Consider the following 18,049-nt stretch of genomic DNA (forward strand, 5'->3'; position numbering starts at 1 on the left):
TCACTAGTTAACTAGTGAGCATATCTGCACCTCACTAGTTAACTAGTGAGCAAATCCGCACCTCACTAGTTAACTAGTGAGCAAATCCGCACCTCACTAGTTAACTAGTGAGCAAATCCGCACCTCACTAGTTAACTAGTGAGCAAATCCGCACCTCACTAGTTAACTAGTGAGCAAATCTGCGCCTCACTAGTTAGCTAGTAAGCAAATCCGCACTTCACTAGTTAACTAGTGAGCATATCTGTGCCTCACTAGTTAACTAGTGAGCAAATCCGCACCCTACTAGTTAACTAGTTGGCGTTTTGGGGCCCACTAGTTAACTAGTGAGCATATCTGCACTTTACAAGTTAACTAGTGATGCTTTTTTGCACCTTACTAGTTAACTAGTGGGTGCTTTAGGGCACACTAGTTAACTAGTGAGCAAATCTGCACCTCACTAGTTAACTAGTGAGCAAATCCGCACATCACTAGTTAACTAGTGAGCATATCTGTGCCTCACTAGTTAACTAGTGAGCAAATCCGCACCCTACTAGTTAACATGTTGACATTTTGGGGCCCACTAGTTAACTAGTGAGCATATCTGCACTTTACAAGTTAACTAGTGATGCTTTTTTGCGCCTTACTAGTTAACTAGTGGGCGCTTTAGGGTGCACTAGTTAACTAGTGAGCAAATCTGCACCTCACTAGTTAACTAGTGAGCATATCCGCACCTTACTAGTTAACTTGTGGGCGATTTGGGGCCCACTAGTGAACTAGTGACACTTATTTTGCACCTCACTAGTTAACTAGTGGACATTTGTACCCTCTCTAGTTAACTAGTGAGCAGTTCTGCCTTCACAAGTTTACATGTAAGTGTCACACTGAAGCCACTACTAGTTCACTAGCTGAGGTTCCTCTGGCCAGCATGTTAACTTGTGTGCCGCATGCAAATGTTTGGGGTGGGATTTTACGAAATTCTGCACTGTGATTGGTTGTCATATTTTATTTTGACACAGGGAGCCAATAGAGAGTCTTAATTTGAGAAATTCTCCGCCTCCTAATTAGAATTCTGCGCAACTAGCTAGCTAGTGTGAATGTAGACTTGAACTAGTTTACTAGTATACATTTATGTCCTCACTAGTTAACTAGTTTGGACAATGGATGCATCAACTAGGTAACTAGTGAGCCTGCTGCCATCAACTAGCTAGCTAGTGAGCCATTAATGGTTCACTAGTTAACTAGTGGCACTGACCTACTCCAACTAGTTAACTAGTTAGGAGTTAAGCCTTCACTAGTTAACTAGTGTGCACATTTTGGCCATCAATAGTTAACTAGTGAGACACAAAAAACCTTCAACTAGCTGACTGGTATGCACTTTGGCCTTTACTAGTTAACTAGTGAGCCATTTATGTGACAACTAGTTAACTAGTGAAGCCAAAATGTGTTCACTAGTTAACTAGTGCACATTTATGTCTACCACAAGTTAACTAGTGTGCACATTTTGGCCATCACTAGTTAACTAGTGAGACACAAAAACCTTCAACTAGCTGACTGGTATGCATTTTGGTCTTTACTAGTTAACTAGTGAGCCATTTATGTGTCAACTAGTTAACTAGTGAAGCCAAAATATGTTCACTAGTTAACTAGTGCGCATTTATCTCTACCACAAGTTAACTAGTGTGCACATTTTGACCCTCACTAGTTAACTAGTGAGACAAATACCTTCAAGTAGCTGACTGCTATGCATTTCTGCTTTTACTAGTTAACTAGTGAGCAGTTTTTGTGTCAACTAGTTAACTACTGAAGCCTAAATGTGTTCACTAGTTAACTAGTGCGCATTTCTGCTGTCACTAGTTAACTATTGGGCACATTTTCACCCTCGATATTTAACTAGTTGACACAAACATGTCTAACTAGTTAACTAGTGGACAGAAATGGCTTACATGTTCATGACAATTCTGGCTGATATCCTGATATCAGAATAAATGCTCATTTGGCTTGCCATACTGCACTCCCTCCTATTAGTCACTTTGTAAAGTTTGTGGTCAAGGAATGCTGCCGTCTTTCTCTTGTGCATGTTTTTTTTTTTGCAGGATGTTGTGAGTAATTCAACAGCTGAAAAGGAAAAACAAAATTGAAAGCAAAAAGTGTCAAATGCTGCAGGATTGTCGACATTAATTACTGACCTGGAGTCTCGTTTTACAGCTAATGCTCGTCCTCATTGTCCCTCTTGTCCTCTATGTTTTCTGCAGTCTGCACCAAAAGCCAAATGTAGACATGAAAAACATTTTTTTCCCCCAAGAATTTCCTACTTTTGTTTTCCTTTACAAGACTTAGCTCTTTTTAAAAGTATTAGCCAGTGTTATTGCTAACATACTTTGCTGTTTTTGGTTCTGCCTCACAATGAAAACACTCATTTATATTCATTTGGAATTGAGTGGGTGAGAGACAAAGTGGTGGCTAGATACAATCAGGCGCTGGAACTGGAGATGGCGTGGCCTTTTTCACATAGGAAAACGTAGGTTTTCAAAACCAGCTAAGATCCGAGGCTTTAAATCAGAGCAAAACGCTCTCAGGAATGTAGCTGCACATACCTTGCAGTTCATTTCACTTGGGAATATTCGTCTCACTTATAAGATCGGTGCTAGAGAGTGTCTGGTGATGCTAATGGAGGAGCGAGACAAAGGAGAGGAATGACTTTTATTTGAATTCTTCCCGTCATTGAAGCAATTAATAACGAAGAAGAGAAGAAATGTGACCTATGCTGACTTCTTTACACCTCATTATTATTGAGCCTATTATGATGTTTTGTCTGGCAGCTCTAAAGCTATTGTCTCATGCATAAACAACACGAAGCCTGATGAAAGAGTGCAATTAAGGTTTTGTGCAGGGAAAACGAGTTGATTCTGAACTTTAAAATGCATCTCAACCCTTGTTCTGCTGTTGTGTGTGTGTGGGCGTGTGTGTTTGTGTCTTTTGGCTCCAGTGCACACGCCTTTCTGCGTGTGCACATATCAGTGTTAGCACAGTGTTGCTACGTGCTGCACCGCCAAGCCTCGCCCATAGTAGGAGGAGAGTACATGGCAGGGTCAACGGCATGTGAGCCAGAGGAGACACAGTGCCAGGCACGGCAACACACACACACACACACACACACACACACACACACACTAGACTGTCAACCTTGGGAATCACAGCCAAAGCAGAACAGAATGTGCACTAAGGAGGTCATCTATTCTCCTCTGTTTTTATTTCCCAGAAAACGCCATCACTAAACAGAAAAAGTAAAAAATTTTCATAAATTCACCAGTTTTATGTGAGTTTGTAACCAGTTGTGTCACACTTGTGTCACATGTGTTATAAGGTGATTTGTATACATAAAACGCACAAAAACACAGGCATTCTCAACAAAAGAAGCTTCTAAACACACCATAATGAATCTCTCGCTCTGCTGACCCTCTCTCACTTTCTAACAGTTGCATGTTTGAGGTCACACGACCTAAGCTTGACTCGTAAACACCCATTGGAGGGTTTTAACTTGTGCTAAAGGTCCCGCTTTAACCGATCACCCAATGAGGAGCAGATGAGCGGAGCTGAGTGTGTAGGAGCTGTCACATGGTCGGGTCCGTTGCAACATGGGCCTCCAAGGATCTACGGCAGCTTTAGGATTTCAGGGTCAAAATGTAGATGACTTATGCTCTTTTTTTAACAGAAAATTGTGAAACTTTATCATTTAAAAGGTCTAAAGATGAATTTATAAGACAAGAAGCAACTTTTATATTTCCTCACTTGTTTTATAAATGTTTTTGCTGCAGAGCTGCTAAAGTTTGATAGTGAGTTGAACATTTCCCAGGCGGTTAATGAAATCACAGTTTTAAAAGGTGTAAATATGCAAAAAAATTGTATTTTTGCCCTGTAAATGAGAGAATTAGAAATTGTATTCATATGGTGGTGAAATAATTGTTTTATAAAACTTCTAAATTAGTTAAAATCTGTATATTTAGGTGTTGTTAAAATATGAATTTAGAAATTCTTTGTTTTTGTAAACCAATAATCGCTGGATTTTTTTTTTTTTTTTTTTTTTTTTTTTTGCCTATGAACATTACAGGTAAACATTGGTTGTGGGGCACTTTGTGGAAAAAAGTTATTTTTTATTGCATAAACATCAGAAAGCACAGAATCATAATTAAATATACAGTGTTAATGCCTCGTCATCAAAAATTTGTAGACTTAATGAATTCTGAAATAAGCTGCTTAATCTCAATAAAAATTAAAGAGAAAATAGAATTTTTTTTCCTTTCTGGCATGCCAATTTTCTAAAATGCGAAAAAGTATACTATTTTTTAAAGGATTCACAAATAGTCTGTTGGATTTTGTCCTTGTTGTATGCATATAGTATTTAGGTAAAGTTTATTTACATAGCACCTTTCACTAAAAAAAGTGCTTCACAAAAATACATCAAAATATTAATGATCATAAGACACAAACCAAAACGATAAAGATAAAAATGTCTTTAAATTATGTATTTGCATTCACTCTTTCTCTAGCCTTGAGATTTTGTGTAAATCATTTCCTAATTTTTAAAGAGGGACTGCACACCATCAGAAAATGTAACTCCACCCCTAGTCAAGATTTGAAAAATGCCATGAAAGTGGGCGTTGCCAGGAGGTACAGATTGGCATGGCCAAGTGTGGGGAATTTCCATCCTGGGAGGGAGGGGGAGTGGGAGGAGACTGTACCGATGATGTGAAATTGTACCAGCCCCAGTCAATCACAAGTTTAAGATGCAGTAGCCGCTGTTCTGCCACAGGGGGCAGCACTAAGACATTTTTAGACCTAGATTCTAGATTTAATCAAGTTTAGACAAACATGTAAAAAAATGCACAGAAACAGAAAGATTGCATTTAGATTCAACCGTTTACTGTCAATGATGACTAAAGTCGTCATTTGCATTTTATTTACTGTTTGGGCATCGGAACGAGCCCCCGCGCTGAGAGAACAAACATCTCAGCTCTAAAGCCAATCTTCATCCCCCTACGTCACACGTCACATGATCAGGAAGCAGAAAATCCATGTGTTAGGAGATCGTTTTGGGCCGCTCCTGTAAAAAAAAAGTGAGGTGCGAACCGGAAAAGAGTTTTCCGATCACAATTCGACATCGGATTATGAAAGAACGGATAACGCTCGAAAAACGCGGATTCTTCCTGATATAAGAGGTGAGTCTTCTCTTCGTTTTGGTTGTTTTGGCGTCAACATCATCCTAGCGCGCAACGTTCTGTCACTCTTAAAAAAACAGTAAAAACAGCGAGAAACGCTGGCAGCAAAGGCCTTTAACGATCAGCAAACGGCTGGCAGTGAATGAGATAATTAGCAAAAAAAAGTTATTTTGGGGTTTAGTTACTTTTTAAGTACCTGAATACTACTAAACTTAAAAGTATGAATATATTTGATCTTTTACAGATACTACGTTCAACAAAAAGCAAAATGTAACAAACAACAATAAAGTGTTAACATCTTGGACAAACAAAATCACAATTTAACAGCTCCCTGATGAGCAAATATACCTACAAAAACAAGTACTTAATCAATATCAAGACCAACATCAACATCCCGGACGAGCCCCTAAGAAAAAAAAGCAAGAAAGTTCAAAAAGTCAAAACTTTGATAAACTAGGTTTTCTTTGCAGGTGCAAGAAGTTGTAACAATTCTACATGGTCGGGATGCATCTTATGTAACACTGGTATGATATTTCCGGTCTTCTTGGGGATATGTGTGGCATGTCACGCCTCAGCACCAGGACTACCAGGCTCTTCGACGTCCTGCAATCCCCACTGTTGCTGTGGATGAGAAAAGGGACTGAGGGAGAGAAGAGAAAACACAAGCAGCACATTTTAGGCATTCTACAATGCATTAGGTCATGAGAATTGGAACTTGCACAGTTTAAATGATGAAATGGCTCACCGAGGGAACCTCAGTTGAGATCTACACGACTGGTCACAAAGAGGTCACTTCCATCCGGGAGAAGAGAAGGAATGAAAAATACTCTCCGCTCTCCATTATTTGTTTATTTTTTAAATTTAAATTAGGTTTTTCTCGACTCTTATTAAGATTAAAATGATTTTTTTAATTTTTTGGCAGTGTGGGAATTTAAAAGTGATGGACGCAGAACAGAGAGGTCGCAGCCAGACATCAGAGCTATTTTTGTATGTAGAAATTCAAAAGTGGTCCTGTTACCCTGGAGGCAGCTCGTGTTTTCCATGCAGCTCAGTGACTTGGCAGGCTTCTAAAGGGGCAGTTTTACATTTAGCCCCCCCCCCCCATACACCCCACCCCCCACCCCACCCCTCCTCCATGCTTCATGAATCTCTCTCACCCCTTTGTCCCCCCCCCCACCCACCCCCCTCCTCCCTCAATCCTCCCACCTCGCTCTTCTCCCCCCCCCCCCCCCCCCAGCAGGAAAATGTTCGTGGCCCACTATGGAGACAGCCTGACTGCGCAGGCGGCCCAGCAGATGCACTGAAGATAAGTTTGTGTGCGTAAGCTGGGCCGCGACCCCCGGCGGCAGGACATTGACCAGATCCTGTCAGCGAGAGGGCAAGAGCCAGCCCCGCACCTCCTCAGCTCATTTGCTTCCAAGCTGCCCCCCTTCTTCCACCTCCCCATCCTACTGTCTCCATGTCTGCTTTCCCTGAAGCTGCCCAGGATGGAACGGAGGGGAGGACAGGCCCCCTGGAGCCACTACCTTCCTCTGGGATCTGATACTGTAGCACTGATGCACAGCAGAGGTGTCCCCAACACTTCTAGACCCAGTCAAAGCTCCAGCAGACACACAATGGGTCCCCAAGATAACTCCTCATCCCACGGAAAGAAAACGGACAGGCCTGTGTGGCAGCAGCACCAAAGGCTTATGAAAACACTATCCTTCATGCTGCATCAGCACTTTTTATTATTGTTTTTTTTTTTTGTTGTAGTTTCTTTTGTCCCTGAAATGGTTTGGAGGAAACTCCTTGGCTGGAAATGTGAAGGATTTGTTGTGTCAGCTGAAAGCTGAAGTGGTGACTGTGAGAAAAGCTGCCTAAAGTTTATGTATTGTCAGATTTTTTTTCCTTCTAGCAACACTGAAGTACTGCAGGATTTCTTCCTGGCTCGAGGCATTCATTTGAAGCGGAGAGGAAAGAATTATCTGACAAAAAGGCCATTAAATCATAAGATACAGAAACGAGGTCTGCCTAAATGTCTGATTTAAGATGCTTGTTTCTATATATTGTGCAGCCTTCTGCTTGTCCTCCCACATCCCAACCAGTACCAATAACTTCCTGACTCCATTTAAGTGCTTCATCCCCACCCCCCCTCAAGGACCATGAACAGAGATGAAAGAACTGGCACAACTTGAAATGCCATGTGGAAGTATTGACAATTTGACTGCTTTGAAGTGCAGATAACTAAGGTTTCGCTAGTTTTTATCTCCCCCTGAAACTATATTTAAACCTGAGTGCCTCATTTAGATCTTCCCTTTAATGACCAAATTTATGTCAACATGAAGGCGGTGCTGCTGTGAAATCCCACCCAGTTTACAGGGACAACTCTCTCACCAAAGCACCTGCACATTTAAACCAGAGACCTTCTTCTTGCAAGGCGGCAGCAGCAACCAACGCCAACAAGGTGCACGTCGGAAATGTTTGGAATTATTTGAAAATCCTTCAAACAGCCATCATTTGCATGTGCAATGCATTCTGGGTTGATGACATAATCTAGTCACAATAACGGTGAAGAGAAGGTGTTACAGGTTGAAAAGCAAATAAAGTCTAGACAATATTTCTGAAGAATGGTGAAGATATTAAATGTAGTTTAATTTTTTTAAGTTATTATATCTATGACTATGATTTTATTTGAATGAACATTTTTACACAGCATGCATCAACAAATCAACAAAACACAAGGCAAGAGATTAACAACATGGTCCCCTCCCAGCCCCACAACAAAGGCCAGTGCAAAATGTACAAAACTGACTAAAAAACCATTAAACTTAGTATTAGAGACAGGAGATGCATCTAGATGAGTTAAGTAATGCTACTGGTTTTTCAAAGTATGTGGATGATATGCATTTTTTCAAGGTTAATGCAACTATTATATATTTATGCACAGTTTAGCAAAATCTTCTTTGACATGTTAGTGAAAAAAGAAGGTAAATTCTTAGCTTCTACCACGAGAAGTTTTAGTCCAATACCTGTAAGATATGTTATGTTTGAGTTGTTATTTAGCTGTGGTGGCCATCTTTAATCAAACTGACTTCAAAAGGTTCACACTTATTGACTTTTTAAAAAAGTTTTAGTAAGATCTGTCCAGAGGTTTGTGCATACACACCATCGATTGTATGCGTAGTGGACGAACCCTCCGCGCCGTCACCTGTAGGTTTCTGAAGAGCAGTACTGAAGCCCAGTGGGTGGTTCCCACCACCACCATCTTGTCCACTTCACACATTCCGTCACTCCTGAAAATATAAAAATGGAGCTGAAAGCGGGGCTGTGAGGGTGGGGACAGATGATTGACCGCCATCAAACTCTGTGCCGATGAACACTGAGCTAACAGAAGCTAACAGAGGTTGGCGAGCGCTTTTAGCCAGAAAGTTGAGGTGGAGCAACTGCGACCCTCTGTGAGGTAGAGGTTGAGGCCTTACCTCAGGGGGGCAAGCTGCTAGTGCTAGCACTGACAGCTCATCTGCTACCTGTCAATCAATAGGACACAACCCTAATTATTCATAATTTCAAGCTTTAATTATTTAATTCATCTAAACGGATCAGTTACAACGTAAAACATCTCTCTCAGAGTTGTCATGATGATAAACTCGACCCATTAAACCTAATATGGGCTTTTGCACCAGTTTTTGTCACTTCAGCATTGGCTTCAGTATAGCAGGCCAGGCAGAGTTTCCCATTGACATGAATACTTAGACTCCTCATTGGGGGCTGGAGAACGTAACAGCGTCGTAGCCATATTGGTTGGGCTCCTCACTTTTCAAACCCAACTGGAGGCAATGCAACGCAATGGAAAAAAAGAGGTGAAAAAGTTATGTCAAATTAAAAAATCGCTTAGATCTAGACATCCACTTGACTCTTGCCTTTGTTCCAGAGCGCAGCCACAGCTGCATTTGACCCACCCCCGGGAATGGGTAAAATGCAGAGATGAATTTCAGCAGTATGTGATGACAAATGGGACTTTTAAAGCCAAAAGAAGCAGAAGCTGCTCTGGCTAAACTAAGTTTGTCATCAAATTCCAGCGAGAGGGTGGGAACGATGAAGACATCGTTTAAAGAGCAACTAAGTCTGTTACAGGTTAGGAATAATCCCTACTGACTCCTTATGAGCAATCCCTTCTGTAACCGGTAGCTCCATTTCTGTCTTTATGCTGCTCTTGGTGTTGATTTTTAAACAAGCTAAAAAAATGCAGCTTTAAATATTTCCTAGAACATGAAATCATAAATATCAACACCAAATCAACAACATATTTTAACACTTGCATGTTTGTGTGTCCGCACAGATCATGTCCATTTAAACCAATCCATAGATTTTGGGTTGAATGAGCTCTGATACGCCTCCTGATGAGTCCCTCTGCACATGGCTGCACACCCACGGCAAAAGAACTAATTCTGAATGGATAAGAAAACAATTAAGAGACTTTTGAATCGCGCCATGGTGCATATATATAAAAATTCATTGTTCATGCTGTCAAGCAAATCAGCTTCCTGGTGCTTCCTTCATCACCTGCTTGCGTTAGACAACTTGTAAAAAGCAGCAACTAACATTGTCTGTGGTTCAGTTTCCGCCATTTGTTTCTCATAATCAAAAGTAAGTAAGTTACAAATAGAATCCCTTTACGAGTAAGTTTTATTTAAAACGGTGCTGGCAAATCCCAGAATCTAAAATAAAAGCAGAAAATGACAACAGGTGTGGAGGAGCCGTGTCAGTGCTCCTCATCGGTTGCTCACCAGTTGTTTTGGTCAGCGTGAACGATTTATCAACAGACTTTAAAAAGTGTGCAGCTACACTCCCTCCTCTCTTCCCATGAATTTCCTGTTTCATTGCACAATATGTGAGAGGCTGTGGTCCAGAGTAAATATTGTCATAACATGATTCACCCTCAAATTTTTAAAAGCTCTGGTGATGAAGTGACTAAAGTACATAGTTTCCTTATGTGCATGACTCTGTCACCCATGACAAAAGCATTCTGTATTTGTGTTGCAGTGAAAGGTTGACCAAATTTTACTGAATGTCCCGTTTCTCTCTATGTGGGGATCACGGAGGATATTTGGATATGCAGAGAACTTATAAAGTGATTCAGTTCTCAAGTCGTTTTGAATTAAACTACCTGAACAGTGCATTTTTGCAGTAGGATTGTTTTTCACAGTTTGTTGGAGCAGAGACGCTGCTTCTCCTGGTCAAGATGAGACAGCTGAGGTGGAATTTGGTCAGGATGCCTACTGGTTGTCTCCTGGGGGAAGTGTTTCATGCATTTCCTCCTGGCAGGAGACCCACAGGACGACCCAGGGAAGGCCTTGGGATCCCACCAGTGGAGCTAGTAGAGGTTACTGTGCAGGCACTAATTCTGCAGCTCCTCCTTGAAGATCCTGATGGAAGAGGACAACGATGCAACTATTGCTCTCACTAGGAGGAACATCAGTAGCACACAGCTTTTATATTAGCTTACATTGCAGAAACATTTCTGTGAACAGTGTTGGCATGTTGTCCAGAGGAGAGTTTAAAGGGAAACCATGCAGTTTTGGCTTGCTTTTAGCACCCCAGAGTGCGTTATTGACCCAGTGTTTTTATCACCTTAATTTAACAGCTGAAACGTCTCATCAGCCTTCATTAGTGTCTACAAGAGGGATTTATCACTAAATCAAACAAATCAGCACAGTTCACAGTCCAAAACATGCAGAAAACATGCTGGGAGCAGACTGCAGCGCCAGCATGTCAGCTCCACTTTACTAAAGATGGCTTTTGAAGGGCACTACTCAGCATTAAACAGCTCTGTACAGCATGGTTCCCATGCCAGGTCCATGACAGAAAATGGTTACGCCCCTCATAGGTGCGGGGGGAAGAAGCAGGGACAACTGCTTGACTTGCGGGGCAGAGGGGTGCATCCATTTTTTACTCAAAATAGCATGAGGTGATCAGTTAACAGCGTACGCTAACCCGTATGCTCTACAGAAACACAACTCTGCTGAAAAATTGTGCTGTTGCTGGACATTTAGCTCAGTTTTATGGCTTTTTGTCAGAATCTGAACCAGGAAATGGGTGCAGGCAGTGAAGTAGAAGGCAAGAAACTCCAGCGCAACCAGCGACTCTGCCCCCTAGCCAATCAGCGGCCAGAATCACGGTGCCAGCCCGACTCTGCCTTGATAGGTACCTCGACGGAGCACGGACTAAAATATTGGAGGAAGTAGAGGGAAAATACCAAACCCTGCCCTTGGAAACTGGTCAGGCCGAGCTGCACCGGGCCGAGTTACCTCGAAAACTACCTTAAGTCCAAAAGAGACCAGTCCGCTACTCTGAAGTTGCAAATGCAATATTTTGGCCACAGATGGCGGAGGGGTTGAAGAGACAATTCGTTAACCCTGTAAAGGATCTTTAGTGCATATTGGCACAAGAAAATCCAGCCATTCATCAGTTTTCTTTACCTTCTTATCCTCGCAGCCTGGTGCATATCTCCAGCTGTCTCCGGGCATGCAGGTGGGGTACACCCTGGACAGATCGCCAGCCCATCGCAGGGCAACACAGAGACACACAGGACAAACAACCAAGCACACACAAACTCACACGTAAGGACAATTTAGAGAGACCAGTTAACCTAACAGTCATGTTTTTGGTCTGTGGGAGGAAGTTGGAGAACCCGGAGTGACCCCCGCATGCAGGGTGAACATGCAAACTGCCAGCACAAGAAAATGGTTAGAAAATATGATGAAGTTGCATAGTATGTCTTTAAAAATTTATTTTGCACTAAATCAACATTTATTATCTTGTTATTCAGTTTATTGCCTTGATAGTTATCCACTCCTTCCGAAGACATTTTACTCAAATTACAGAAAAATTACCAAAACCAAAGTTTGGGGAGAAGTACAACTTTTTTTTCTTCAAATATTCAGTTCTTCACCTAAAACTAGAAGTCATGGTTTTTCAGAAGTGAGAAAACAATACATTTGTCTTCAAAAGCATATTTGTAGCATTTATACTTGCATTTAAAAACATTTAACCGGCTATTATTAGTCCTATGGATCTATCATTGAAAAAAAACTAATTAATAATGTTTGGTTATTATCTCACAAAATGTCTTTAATAGCTTAACAATGTCAATTTTAAAACCATAAAAGTATGAAAAACACTCAGGAAACACATTCATGTTGTGCTAAATTTCCCTTTTTATTACGGACTTTCTTTGAGTTAATGTTCAGTTAGCTTTAAAGTACAAAATAATAACAAATAGTTCTGTCTTTGCTCCTTTAGACTAGGTATTATTTTTCACAGGAGTAGCAGGTTCCAGGTGGTTTTCAGTGAAAAAAGCCCCTGATTACAGAGATAATAAATCTTATTTAATCAGTCTCTCTTTAGGGACAAACTCTTAAATATTTGTCTGCTGCAGATGATTTCACGTCACCTGATATCCACGCTTTGCTTTCTGCTGTCACCAAAACTAATTGTGGTTTTTATGAGAGTTTGCCATGCTATAACTCATGTTCTTCAGCTACAGTTAGCATGTGAATAACCGTGTTCTTCAGGGAGCGTCTTGTTACAATTAACATGTCTTTCCTTTAAAGCGTTCAACCATCAGGGGAAATTTGGTGTTGAAGCTCGCCTTTCAGCACTGGGATGCTGCCGTTTGCTGAAAGATTGAATGGATTTTTTTTTTTTTTTTTTGCTTTTTAACCAATATGTCAGATTAAGAAGATAAATGGTGTTTTGTTTTTGTGTTTTCTGCTAAACTCTTGGATGGAGATTGGAACATTAGTTGGCAGATTGGTTGGAATCTGATTCATTGCGGATTGTGGACCCCTGCCTTACACCCTGAATCACACACATGTTGTAGGCCTACTTCAGTTTAAATGATAAATATTCAAGTTGTTTTGACTATGTCCTTCAAATAAGTTGAGATGCATTTGCTTGTAAAAATTGGTAATTAAAAAGACTACAACTCAGACGTCGCATACTCACTGCAGAATCTCTTCTCCCCCAGCGTAGCTGCCACTTCCCACGTAACCAGATTTATTCTTCATGTTTAATAATCATTCTTTCGTCCTGGAAGAATGATGCAAAGCTCACCAAACCCGCATCCATTTTTTCTTCTTCTTGTCTGGTTTGATGATGTAAATTTTGTGAGACGAGCAGTTGTAGTCCACCACGTCTTTTCACACAAAACCTTTTGCTGCCTGTCAAAAATGAAAGTTTTCATGGCGTTGAACGTGTCTTTACAATTCACAACATCATATGTCAAATCCATGGCACATATCAAACAGGATCAGAAAAGACTTTATCAATCCATAGAGCCTCATTCATTTTTCTGGCAGTAGGGAACAAATAGTCCAGAATAAGATTGGCATAACTTAGGCTCCCTATTCTGGAGGCATGCTGCCGTAATGGTAAGCGTAAAAGTATTTGTATAGCAATTTCTAGGGTTCTATAGCCCCCCAAGGCACTTTACAACACATTCAGTCATTCACCCACACACACACACCCTGCTGATGATGAGCTACATGGTGGCCACTGCAACCCTGGGCGAGGAACAGAGGCGAGGCTGCCGAGCACAGGCACCACCAGTCCCTCTGACAACCACCGGCAGATAAGGTGGGTTAAGTGTCTCACCCAAGCAGCATTCTCTGCTGGGAGCCGGGATTAAACCTTCAATCCTCCGATTACTGGATAATCTGCTCCAGCTCCTGAGCTACTGCCGTAATAAGTCTAGTAAGTGCTGACTACCGTAAAATACCCAAAAGGGCTAATATCAGATGTTACAATGTGTTTATCTACTCATCAACGTACTGTGTATGACGGTTCTTCATTCATCATCTAGAATCTTCTGGTGCTGATCCGTAACTGGCAACAGCCACAGAACGGGAATGACACACTTGGGCTACAGTACCCAAGTTTGACCACAGGATTCTTACTTCATTCTTACATATTGAACTTTCAACAGTTTAGCAAATTTTTTTCATTTTTCATGAAAGTTGGTCGTCATATTGACAAAATAAAAGTTTTTAAACACCATGATGTGTAGAAGGAGACTTTTCACCTTGATCCCACTTTAAAAACTAAGAAAACAAACATCCGACCTGCAGCTTGTCAGTCTGCATCACCTTCGACAAAGCTAAGTATCACACAAAAAGTCTGACATCCACATCCGCTGACTAAACAGGTAAAATATTGTCCTCTGCTGTTTACCTCAAACACCGCCTGCCTTTTAATCTCTAATCCTTCTCTTAGCCCTCAAACAACAAAAGCCAGCAGATCCATTGTATGGAATTCCAGGTTGGTCTCAAGGTGTGTGATTAACCCCTACTGTACGTTAGAGTAAACAGCAACTTCAAAGGCAGACTAGGGGGTGTCTGCAGGTGATGGGTCAGCAGGAGGTGAAGGGTCGGTCGTCGCCAGGGAGAGTGCAACCAGTCTGAGCGGGAAAAAGAAAAGTTCAGGACAGCTGAAGGGACAAAAGACTAAACTCCTCCAATTTAGCTTCCATTGTGCTGCTGGATTTTAATAAATTAAACGCAAAAATTTCTGCTTCTTATTTGATTATAAAGTCGACTGAGTCACCTTGAAACAAGAACTTCATATGAATGCTTGAATCTATAAATACAATGAATATAAATTGGTTACAGAACTGAAAACTCTCCAATAATACAATGAATAAAATATAACTTATTTTTGTAATTTTTAGTAATTAAAACAAGTTTTATACTTTTTGTTTTATGCAAATTATGTGGTTTGGGCATCTGGTCAGGATGCCTCCTGGACGCCTCCATGGGGAGGTGTTTCGAGCATGTCCTGCCGGCAGGAGGCCCCCGGGTCGACCCAGGACACGTTGGAGAGGTTACATCTCCAATCTGGTCCGGGAATGCCTTGGGGTCCTGCCGGAGGAGCTGGTGGAGGTGGCCGGGGAGAGGATGGTCTGGAGCTGCTTAGTTGGGATGCTGCCCCCGCGACCCGGACCTGGATAAGCGGAGGAAGACGACGGCGACGACGACAATGGCAAATTATGTATCTCGCTGAATTTTTCTTTTATTTTATTCTAGTTTCACTTGAGTCAAAACAAGTTTTAAAACTTTGATAAAGGTTGCAGGATCTAAACCATAACAAAGATGTGAAGCTTGAACACAAGTCGTGAAAACCAACAGAAACACAAGCATACTTCACAAAGTTAATTAAGACATAACTTCATAGCATAACATCACTTTTAGAGTTTAATAAATAAAATTTGTTTGAACAAAGAGCCCTTTTGGAAAAGAACTGGCCTTAATTGCTATGTCTGGATAAAAGTCATACGAGACCTCACAGTTTACACACAAAATACTTAAATATGTATGCAAATGATAGAAAAAAATTAATCATTAAGTCAGCAGTATATGCGTCTCCAAGTTTCGGTTTATTTTTCATTCAGCATAGTTTTATGTCATTTAAAAAAATGGAGAAAGTATCATAAGAAATTATTAAAACAATAGGTTAAAATGTCTTAATTTCATAGTAAATGTTGAAAACGTTGAATTTAAGTGAGTTAAAGCTTCAGCAGCACTCGATATGTGAGGAAACAATATGTCAATTTACAAAAACCCAACTTACTTATTTTAAATAAGTTGTACCAGTAATATCGAACTTATTTTAAATAAGTTGTACCAGTAATATCTAGACTTGTTAAAACTTAAGTTTGACAGTCAGTGTCTCATTTAGTTATGTGTTAATTTGACTTCAGAGGTCATGTAGGCAGGCGGGTAGAAGGAACTGCCTCCTTTTAATTTAATTGTTGGATTTGAGGTACTTTCACATAAAAACTGATAATTCAGATATTGTCAACCAAACAACATTTGTTGACTTCGTCCCTAAAGAATGTTTTTGAACTGTGGTTCTACAGGTCCCTGTAATTACGTCAAATTAACTTTTAATTGACTTTATTTTTCATTAACACATTTTATAAATGTCATGCAAATGACCATACTATTGTAATTAGGTTTAAACAGACCAGTTATCCTAAGCTGCTTGGGTAATTAAATGATGCAAATTAACTCAACTGACACTAAAGGTTTACACAACGAATTGTTTTAATTCATCGATTTTGAAAGTTCAAAACACCCAAAGGGGCTTAACCCTCATCACTAAATTAACCAAATCAATGCCGATCTTTGGAAAACAAAGTTGTAAATTGAAACGATTGTTTTAGGTTGAAACAAAGATTTAGGTTTTACAGTGAAGTCGGTTTACCTGTCAGCTTGCTTCTTTGAGATGTTCTGACACAGGTATGACTGCTGTATAATGTTCCGGTGAGGTCAGGCTGGGCATTGATGCTGCCCTTCATAAACAGCAAGAGAGTGAGTACAAACACACACAAACACTCTCACACCTCATCCCACCAACAGAGAGTTTACCACCAGACCACACAAACTCTATTTACACTTTGCATATCTCCACATAAACACTGCAGCCATTAATTGAGCTCCTGCTGTTAGTGTGTCGCTCTGTTCTGCATGCCAGTGTTTTCAGCTCCCTCCACCTCCCCACTTCTCCTTTAGCTGCACCAGCTGAGTGATTCAGAACAGAACTCAGACTCGGCTCTATCAGACTGGGATATTATCAGAGCGACTGTCAGACAAGAGTCCAGAACAGCTTAGGAGGAATGCAGCGTACAACTCTGGGCCAGCAACAGACTTGCTCCTTCAGCTGCAGACCCTCAGTCCCCCGCCCTCTACCCTTATTCCCCCAAACCACATCAGGCCAATCAGTCAACAGGACCCCAGGGGCCATTTTCTAAAACAATCACTCTCTCTAAGTAGCTGAGAGGTGCCAGGGCTAATTATACACAAACTATTGATGGTCATGCAAAGGATTGTGCAAGACTTTGCCAATGCGGTTCAAGTGTGTGCGTGCGTGCGTGCGTGTGTGTGTGTGTGTCATAGGGTCACACCAAGGTTCTGCTTGACAGAGCATTCAATTGGCCATTTAACAGCTCTCACCCAAAGTGAACACTTCAGACACACCGAGACAAGTGCCCAGATTTCTCTAAACACAAACAAATCATACAAGAAATTTGTTATAGAAGAAATGTGTGATGCATCGTATCCTGTACAAATGTATCGTTTGTGCATCTTTATTTAATTAAATTCCTCATTTATTTTACAATTTTATTTGTCCATTTTGTCCAAATTGAATATATTGGTTCTTCCAAATTTTAAATATGCTGAAAACTCAGAAAAAAAGGTTCATTCTAGACATTTTAAACAGCTGATTAGACCAGCCGCCCTAATAATCATCATTTTTGATTGAGGCATTTCTGAAGGGTTGTTTTCTTTGAAAGGATTTTTAAATGAGATTAACTATTTGTGAAAGTAAAAATATTTTGATTTACACACTAATGGCTGAAACAGATTAATGCAAACTGTAAATATGTTTTTATTTCAGCTGGTGAATGAAAATCAGCGCCATCCATCCCTACAGGCAGATCATGCACAGGGCTCTGTGATCCATGAGGGGGCCTCTGTCACGGAACCAGACTGCCAGCAACCCCTTCTTGCGCAAGACGACACGTTCTCCTCCATGAGGCACTCCATGAACAGAACCCTCACAGAGACAGGCAGCCCACGCACTACAGAGGAAAAAAACATGTCATCCGACACGGCTTAAGCAGCAGAGCATAAAAAAAATAAAATAAAATTTAAAAAAGAGTGAAAATCAAGTGAATCTGCAGTGTACCCACGCTTCAGTGGAAGATGCATGACATGTATTGTCCATATACACACAAAGACCTGCATTTTAAACTTATCCTATGTTTTTTTGTTATTCCACATAATAAGAAGAAGCTGCTTTCAGACGACTCC

At 40.8% G+C, this 18,049-nt stretch overlaps 1 long non-coding RNA gene across 3 annotated transcripts; it reads right to left on the reverse strand.

Annotated features, from left to right (window-relative positions):
* Positions 1-1,845: 1,845 nt before the first annotated feature.
* On the reverse strand, positions 1,846-17,232 carry LOC139073114 (uncharacterized). Of its 3 annotated transcripts, XR_011521899.1 has the most exons (4): positions 16,440-17,232; positions 11,657-14,634; positions 8,344-10,603; positions 1,846-5,835 (listed from the first exon to the last, which is right to left on the reverse strand). It is a non-coding gene; the product is annotated as an uncharacterized lncRNA (long non-coding RNA). The 3 variants fall into 3 exon arrangements; XR_011521898.1 differs by having other exon boundaries at positions 8,344-8,470; positions 11,657-17,232; XR_011521897.1 differs by having other exon boundaries at positions 11,657-17,232.
* Between the last annotated feature and the right edge of the window lie 817 nt (positions 17,233-18,049).

This window comes from Nothobranchius furzeri, chromosome 11 (genome assembly GCF_043380555.1).
Source record: "Nothobranchius furzeri strain GRZ-AD chromosome 11, NfurGRZ-RIMD1, whole genome shotgun sequence".
NCBI classification, from domain to species: domain Eukaryota; kingdom Metazoa; phylum Chordata; class Actinopteri; order Cyprinodontiformes; family Nothobranchiidae; genus Nothobranchius; species Nothobranchius furzeri.